Source organism: Labeo rohita, chromosome 4 (assembly GCF_022985175.1).
Source record: "Labeo rohita strain BAU-BD-2019 chromosome 4, IGBB_LRoh.1.0, whole genome shotgun sequence".
Classification (NCBI taxonomy): Eukaryota; Metazoa; Chordata; class Actinopteri; order Cypriniformes; family Cyprinidae; genus Labeo; species Labeo rohita.
The window spans coordinates 45,778,162-45,788,161 of NC_066872.1; positions in this window are offsets into that span (position 1 = coordinate 45,778,162).

Genomic DNA, 10,000 nt, shown 5'->3' on the forward strand with positions numbered 1-10,000 from the left:
CATACATATACATTATACATTAATATTTTAATTTTACTCATTTTTTGTAAACATTTACACAAACATATTACGTTTGTATTTTAAAAAATTCTTTTATATGATTATATATTAAATGTTTAAAGAATTAATTTATAAATTGATTTTAATGTCTTTTTTAATTTAATGTCTTTTTTTATTTAATTGCCTTTTTTAATGATTACTTTTTAATGTCTTATGTCAGATTTTTTTTTATCAATATATTATTTTAAAAATCCTAAATTATATAGGGTTTTAAAGTCAGTTGCGTCATTGATCCACACGGTGGCGCTGCTGCTGTTTGTGTGATGGCGACTCTGATTATAGACTCGGAATAAACCCGAGCAAACTACTATATTACATTTATTATGTTTTTTCCTATTGTATCGTTATATGTATTATTCAATTATTTAAAATATTTATTTTAATCAATTTTTATTTGTTTGTTCCCTTAAAAAAATTATTTATTTACATTTTTTTTTAACAATGATTTTCTCTAAATTTTTCCACAGAGTTCCTAGCATTACCATGGCACGTTTTGGTATTTCTTGTAAGTGTTTCAAGGACGCAGGTCGACACCTGCTGGACGTCCTACTCAAAGTCATCAGGGTCACACTGACCCAAAGCGTCTGCGCGAGGGAACGGGGCCGTCGACCCCAAACGCTCTCGAGTCCCTGATGACGGCCGCGGCTCCTGATCTTCACGCTGCAGGCGCTGCAGGAGACGTGGAGCAGAACGGATTCATCCATCCTGATCTCCAGCAAGGACAGCAGACCCACGAGACGTGAGGGTCTTCACGCTGTTCCCCGTCCAGGAACCGGATAAAGAGCCCTTTGACAGCGAACACACACATTTATCTGTCTAAATGAGGACAAGGCCACCAAATGATTCTTTATGAATGCATTACGTGTCCTTAAAACCAATAAAATTAAGTTTTTTTTCGAGATTTAGACTTCAAGTAGAGCTAGTAAACACACACACACGTGAATGAAAGTCAAACGCTGCGGGCTTATTAACAGCAAAGCTTCTTTCTGATCAAACAATGAAGCAAACGAGGCTCTGACCTGCGCCGTTCCTCCAGGTGACCCGTCGCCGATGCGCTCGCTAACCTGCGCTGGTCTGATATCAGCAGGAGGTTCATTAGCGGGGAGTGAAACGTCCTCCTGACCCTCACCGTCATCAGCTGATCTCCTCACTCTCATTATCAGCAGAGATGTGAGACGTCAGGTCAAAGGTCAAAAGCTCCTGCTGCCTCTAATCAGTCCGTCAGTAATTAAGAGTCACTGAAGTAAACACACTAACGAGTGCACTAATGACTCCATTACAGAAACAACAGCAATGGTTCAGCGTGTCGTCTGACCTCCAAAACAATACAGCATTCGCATTTACTTTGTGCATAAAGAAAAAGTCACCCTCATTTATTAAAAGTGAAATCTTTGAACACTTTAAAACTTCATATTCATATGTGACCATGGACCACAAAACCAGTCATAAGGGTCAATTTTTGACTGAGATTTATACTTCATCTAAAAGCTGAATAAATAAGCTTTCCATTGATGTATGGTTTGGCCAAGATACAACTATTTGCAAATCTGTAATCTGAGGATGCAAAAAAATCTAAATATTGAGAAAATCGCCTTCAAAGTTGTCCAAATGAAGTTCTTAGCAATGCATATTACTAATCAAAAATTAAGTTTTGATATATTTATGGAAGGACATTTACAAAATATCTTCATGGAACATGATCTTTACTTAATATCCTAATGATCGTTGGCATAAAATAAAAAATGTGAACCATACGATGTATTTTTGGCTAGTGCTACAAATATACCTGTGCTACTTAAGACTGGTTTTGTGCTCCAGGGTCACATATTAAAATCAATTAATTAATTTTAGATTATACATACATTATACATTAATCTTTTCATTTTATTTATTATTTTAAAATAACCTTTGGTATTTTTATATTAATATACATTTTACAAAAACACATTAGTTTTATGCATTTTATTAAAAATATACTTTAGATGATTATACATTAAATCTTTTGAAGAATTTTTTAATATACCTATTTTTTTATTGATATTGTGTAATAATAAATAAATAACTGTTACATTTAAATGTAACATTATTTAAAATAATTATATTTTAAACTAATGAATTTATGTTTATGAATTATTTTAACATAAATTTAATATATCAGATTAAGACGTTTTCATATAAATGTATTGAAATGCTAAATAACCTTTTTAAATTTATACAGATTATAACGGGTCACTGATCTTATAATTAAGTCATGTGACAGCTGTTTATAATACTACTGTTTAATATAGTTCATTGTTGTAAAAAAAAAAAAAAGTATAAAAATACATATTCCATTGTGAACACAGTTCGGGTTGTTTTTAATCGCAACAGTTTCCGCTAGGCGGCGCTAAAGGAATATTTTTGTTACTTTCACAAAAAAAGCCTCTTTGTTCTTCACTCTCCAGCAGTATTGTGTAATATTTATCATTATGTTAATAAACCTGTGTGTCTGTGTTCTCAATGCAGTTTTAGAGTTTTATTCTCACTCACCAGTAGTTTTCATTTTCTAGTGAACATCAGCGATCGAGAGCGTGTTTTGTTCAACTCTCTTTTGTGCGCTTTCAGCGAGAGCGCTGATTGGCTGCTCGTCGTGCGGGGGGCGGAGCCTCTGATTGTTTGGGACGGGTCATCACAGCTCATTTGCAGCCGAGTTTCTTTGATTAGCCAATTAGAGGAGAGCGTCAGCAGGCGTCTGGCGGCGCAGAGCTTATTTTCTTTGGGCAGAAGAAGCTTCTGACTGCCAGACACATTCAGAGCAGAAACTAGTCTATACACACACACACACACACACACACACAAATCCTGTTTAAATTTTTGAGACTTTTGGAAACGATTCCAGAGAAACGCATGTGAAGTTCTCGGCTGAAGATGATGATGTTTGTCTCCACATGAGCGTTGATTAAGAATCATTTACTCTGGTCTGTCGGTTGAATGTTTTTACGGTTCTTCTGGCCGTCTGTCTCCTCAAAGCCCTCCACCCCACTAAACCAGCCCCACAAACCACTTCTGATGGAAAATGCAGATGTTTGCAAGTTTCCTCCGTGCGCACGTGGAAATGGTTTGTGAACGAGAAGAGGATTTAAACAGAGACAGACTGAAGGAGAAGAAGAAGAAGAAGAGCTTGGAAACGCCTGATGAGATCTGATGCAGCAAAAACCAATCGGATCAGAGAACGAGAGCGATGCGATGAACCCAAAATTCCTTGCAAAATAAAACTCACCCACATTTCCCATACAAGACTGAAATGCACCAAACTTACCACCATCATTAAGTTAGTTTGTTGTTTCTAGTAGGCTGACATGCCCAACTAACAGAACGTTCTAACAAGATTCTCTCGAAGTTAGGAGCAAAAATTAAAGTAACAACGTTCTTGAACGTTAGCACGAAAACATTATTCATACATTGTTCATGTTGCAACTTGTTTCAGAACGTTCAGAGAATATTCAAAAGTAACATTTTCATAAAAGTTTCAAAATTATGAAACAATGTTTCCGTAACATTCGCGCAACCATAAAAAAAAAACGTTTCTAAAAAATGTATTTAACAAATGTTCAGAGAACATTCAGAAATAATGTTGTCATAACTTAATGGGTGATCAGATCTGTGTGGGTGTCAGAAGGATGGTTGTGGTGATTAACGCAGCGTTGCACGCGTGTGCATGTGTTTTGCACATGTGATTGTTAATTACAGCGTTTGAAGTGCAGCAGCTCACAGACTTTGAAGAACCTGAAGAAACATCTGGGACTTAAAACACACAAAGAACATTGTGCATTTGTGTGTGTGTGTGTGTGTGTGTGTACTTAATGGTCGTGAGAGTTTGTCAGAGTCAGTGTGTGAGTGTTGCTAAACCAGGGGTGTCAAACTCCGGTCCTGGAGAGTTTAGATGCAAGCCTAATGAAACAAACCTGATCCAACTAATCAAGTCCTTCAGGCTTAATTGAAAACTGCATAGTATGTGTGTTAGAGCAAGGTTGGAACAAAACTCTGCATGGCTGCGGCCCTCCAGGAACTGAGTTTGACGCCCCTGTACTAAACCAAAATGCTGTTGGTCCCCATTGACTTCCATAGTATGGAAAAATATACTATGGAAGTCAATGGCTACCATCAACATTCTTCAAAATATCTTATTTTGTGTTCAACAGAAGATTTTAACACATACAGGTCTGGAACGACATGAAGGCGAGTGACTGATAACTAACTTGTCATTTTTGGGTGACCTGTTCCTTTAAGGGACTATGTCCAGTTCTTTCCAGTGTAAAGTGTATTACAGTAAGTTTCTGGTAAGGCACACTCATGTGAAAGGAAGTTTAGTGCTGTTAGAGAACGAATCGTCCACCTGTGTTCACAACAGCAGGTTTGGTAACAATCACACGAGTCCGGAAAACCAACATTACCAAGCCATTAGTGTAATAACAGTCATTCAGCCTCTGCAGGAACATTAACACACACACCAGTCACACAGAAAACCAGGTGCTCAAATGTCATCTGATGCACTCTCTTCTAAAACACACTGATCATTGTATGGTCAACATCTCTAAAAAGGATAATTCACCCCAAAAGTGATCATTCTGTCACCATTTACTCACCTGTATTATTTACTTTAGTGGAGCAGAAAAGGACATGTTTAGCTAAATGTTCACACTGCTGTTTGAATGTCAAAACAGAACAAAAAATACTTTAAAAAAAAATCCAATGAAAGCTTATGATAAAAATCATAAACAATTAAATATTAAATATATGTATGAATATTACATGTATAAACATAAAATATTACAAATATAAAAAACAACAAAACCATAAAAATGTCAAATATATTATAATATCAAAACATAAGTGACATAAAATTTATATATATATATATATATATATATATATGAAAAATATTGGTATCCAAAATTTATAACATGAAAAAAATATATATCATTTTAAATTGTGAAAGTATCATAAAATACCAAAAACAATAAAAGTATCATGAAATATGATGCAAAGTATTAGAAAAAAAAATCATAAAAAAAGGAAAATGTAGTATAAAAAATATAAAAATATCATTAAAGTAAAAAGAAATCATCATAAAAGACGTCAAAAGTAACATTAAAAAAATCTAAATATACATTGAAAATATCATGACAATAAAAAACAATAAAAACTATCATAATATTCATAAAACAAAATCATACATTCACAGAAAGAATCATAACCGTAGTCCATAAAACAATTGCAAGAGGAGGGAAAAGCATAAATCATAAGTTTAAAGTTGTAAGTTTAGTAGTGTAGTTTAGTATAAAGTATAAAACTGACCCTCTAACACTAGCTTGCTCTATTCTTTTTCTATTCTATCTGTTTTCTTTTTATTTATTATGTAATTTTTGCTATGTGTACTACATTAAGCTAACTGCGACTTGTCAAAGCACTTATATATTATTGCTCTTTTGTTGATTTTAAATGTTTCCATTGTCCTCAATTGTAAGTCGCTTCGGATAAAAGTGTCTGCAAAATGACTAAATGTAAATGTATAAATCAGCATCAGCTTTCACTGTATGTGAAAGAGCAGCTTGAACATTCTGCTGAACGTCTCCTAAACGCTCTCCGAGCGAGTAAATGACGACAGAGCGCTCGTCTCTGGCTGAATTATTGCTGTAACGATTGTCTTTGTGTTTGTGAAGGTCTCGCTGGCATCATCTGACGCTGAGATGATGGAGCCTCATTCCAGAGCGTCTGGAAAACATCAGGAGATCTTTGTTATGAGAGCCAGTGCGATGGCAACTCAAATCAACTGCATATTGACTCTTTTATTTCTGGAGTCTGATTTCTTCTTGGATGGTGCTAATTTGGCTTGGAAGCGGGACGAGAGAATCCGCCGCGTGTGACAGTATATGTGAGTTGGCCGGGCTCCGATAAACCAACAGAGGAACGTCTGTGAGCCCATAAAAACGGCTTGTGCGACTCTTCTGGGTGGGCCGTGAATCTGGGGAAAAATCACCGTAAGATCTGCAGAGGGAAAGTTGTGTGTACGTGCAAACACGATCTACACGACCAAACCTGACAGTTTCAGCGCTTATTAAGCACTCATATGATGAATCTGTGACTGTTGTCAACTAATGTTTATGTTGCCATTTGACTGTATGAATGCTGGAAAACAAAACTAGTTTTGGCAGGTCTTTCTCACTGAATTTGACAAACTGCAGGTTTTCCCCCGTCTGATCTAAACTGACCCAAGATCAACATCGTTGTCCTGCATTCGAGTCATTTTTAATTTTATATGACTGATTTACATCTTTAAAGACTCCAAACATCAGCTGAGCTGTGTTTGAGTTTGGGGGCGGAGCTATAAGGAGGTCTGACTAATGGCAGACAGGGGGCGTGTCATGAACTCAGTTTAAAAACAAACAGTGCTTGGTGACTCCAGCGATGCAGAACCACACTGAAGCTACTGTGAATCTAGTCATCTCTCTCTCATTCTCTCTCCCTCCATCATCTTTATACATCACACAGTAAAAGAATGTGAAGAAGTCGCAGCTCGAGGAGTGGAAAGCACCTGGAAACAAAATGCTCTTGACTCACTGCACATAGTCTAAACACAGACACATTCAAACATTTACACTGGATCCTCAGCTGCTGTGCCATTATTAGTGCTAAACTAGTTCTGTCTGATCAAAGCACAGCACTGAGTGTTCAGGCTGAGTCATTTGTCCTGCTTTTCAAATCATCTGTTTCATACCACATCCAATAGTGTGTAGTAAATAAGTAAACTAATTAATAATAGGCTATGTTGCATACGTTTTATACACAATATTATCAGTGTCGACTGTTTTTGCTCTTTTCCATGAACAAAAATAGTTCCAGTCATTCAGTGAATCATTCATTTTTAAATGATTCAGTTTTCTGGATGAATTAAATGAGTCAAAAATTCAATGACTCATTCATAAAAAGGTAACGACTTGCTTCACTCCTAAATGATTCTACGTTTTTGAACAAAACAAGTAAATCTATAATCTAAAAACCAGTTTAAAGAGACAGTCGTGACAAGATTCGTTCCTGAATGATACAACGTTTTTGATTAAATTGAGTCAGTGATTTAGTGACTCATGCATAAAGACAGTAGTGATTTGCATAACTTCTAAATGATTCAGCATTTTAAACGAACCAAGTGAGTTAGTGAGTTAGTGATTCAGTGAATCACTCATTAAGACAGTCACATTTTTCATTTCTGAATGATTCAGTTTTTTGGATGAATTAAATGAGTCAACAATTCAACGACCCATTCATAAAAGCAGTAGTGAGTCACTTGTTTTACTCCTAAGTGATTCAACGTGTTTGAACAAATTGAGTGAATCTATGATTCAATAATCCATTTAAAAAGACAGAAATTATTCAAAATTTTTGATTAAATCAGTGATTTAGTGACTCATGCATAAAGACAGTAGTGATTTGCATCATTCCTAAATGATTAAGCATGTTGAACAAGCCAAGTGAGTCAATGATTCAGTGAATCATTCATTAAGACAGTCACATGCTTCATTTCTGAATGATTAAGTTTCTGGACGAATTGATTGAGTGAATTCAACAACTTATTCATAAAGAGAGTTTTGACTTGTTTCGTTGCTAAATGATTCAACGTTTTTGAACAAAACAAGCAAATCTATGATCCAGCAACGCGTTCATAAAGACAGAAGTAACCTGATTCTTTCCTTAATGATTCAAATTGTCATTCTTAAATGATTCAGCATTTAAGTCAGTGATGCAGTGAATCATTCATTAAGACAGTCACATTTTTTCATTTCTGAATGATTCAGTTTTCTGGACAAATTGAATGAGTGAACAATTCATAAAAGCAGTAGTGACTTGCTTTGTTCCTAAATGATTCAGCATTTTTTACAAACTGAATGAATCTATGATTCAACAACCCGTTCATAAAGACAGAAGTGACTTGATTTCTTCCTGAATGATTCAATGACTCCTGCATAAAGACAGTAAACTTGTTCCTAAATGACTCAGCCATTCTGAACGAGCTGAATAAATGAATCAGTGACTCACTTGGTTTTAGTTTCATATTTAAATGAGGCCTATAATTAAATGTCATATTTGTACATTACATATTTTTCATTTTGTAACACAATGCAGTTGTAACTGCAATGTAAACACGTTCGTCGCATCTCTGAGCTGAAAATACAACTAATGCCACTTCAGATTGGTAACAGCCCTGTAATGTCTCATTTACTAAATGAAAATAAGAATATACGTCTAAAAGAGCTAGAAAAGTTGCCCGTATTAAGGCAGAAACGCAGTCGATTTGTGTCACATCTTACAGGTTTGGTATAATTCTTGGGTTTCTATCCTGGCCTTCTCTCTGGTGCTGCAGATGCGAACAGGCCGAGGTTCCCGGAAACTCTCACATTCCCACCTGCGCCGACGGAGCCGCCGCTTTACAAGAAACCGCAGCGAGATTCCAGCGTCTCTTTCTCACTGTAAAGAGCAGCGCTGAACGTTCCTGCAGATTTACAGCAACATCTGCACCATAAAGAACATCTGTTTTAAATTGTCTAAAGGGTGGATGAAGACTTTCAGTGCGATTTCCATCAGTAAGAAGGCATCCTCTGACACAATCAGATCGCGCACGTTCAGAATCCGAGCAGAACTCGGCAGAAAGACGCTCTGGAGATCGGTTAATGAGAGCTAAACGACTCTGCCGGTCATCGATTATCTCAACATCTGCAACATCTGGCAACAATGAGGAGCAATCGGCTCTGAAATTCGCCGTGTCTGGCAGCGAGATAAGAGGCAGACATGTGAAATCCATTTGCTCTGCTTAGTCACAGGATGGGAGGTAAACGCCGGCCCTTCGGCAGATCTGAGGTCAGCCGCTCCAACGCCGGGTCACGTTCAGATGCTCCTCGGCCGACGCGGGATCAGGGAAAATCCGGCCCGCGGCGGCCGCTGGTGGTCTGAGAAATAGTTGATTTCCTGTCTAGTTTCACTGGAGCCAAAATCAAAGTGGGGGAATTATTTTGGAATTCCAGTCGTTCTCGCGCTTTTGCCAGGAAACTCTTTGTTGGCTGCGGTTGAAACGAAACGCTTCTCGGCTCGAAACGCTTTGATCAGCAACGCCTTTAAATACCTGCTGCATGAAAATACACGGGAATGTGCAGCAACTCAAATGGACTCCATTTACTTTAATTCGTCCGCCTATTCTTACTGTGAACGGTCCATCAGTGTAGGGTTATTATAGTCAACTCACATTAAAACTAAAATTAAAACCATACTTAAAATAAACATGAGCTGGAATGCCAAGGCAACATTTTTCAGTTTAACTTAAATACTAAAAATAAACAACAAAAAAAAAAGTACTAAAAATAAAATAAAAGCTAAATATATAATTATTTAAAAACTATATAGATGCCTAAAAAATAATAAAACGAAAATAACTGATTATGTATTAATAGAAACTATAATAGTACCTAATTAATACTTAAAACACACTTCATAAAAAGATGCTTATCATCTAATCATTCATCCAATTAAGTATGCATGGATGAAATCAAATCCCATCCTGTTTTTTATCTAATGCAACTTTCACTGCATTTAATTGACTGCATTTCCTGGGAATCAAACACATGACCTTGTTTGAGCTACAGCAAAGAAAATATACTTTTCTTGTCAAACATTCGTTTTACTCAGAAATATATTTACATTTGTAAAACTGGTTGCAAAAGTGGTTTATGTTGACTTTAAAACTTGTCTTGTCAGTTTAATGCAACGGTTCATCTGATTAAAAAACGTCTAAATTATGGATTTGTTTCAGCTTTTGTCTTCTCAAGATGTGAACCGATGGACTGGAGTGGTGTGGATTACTTGTGGATTATTGTGATGTTTTTATCAGAGGTTTAGACTCTCATTCTGACGG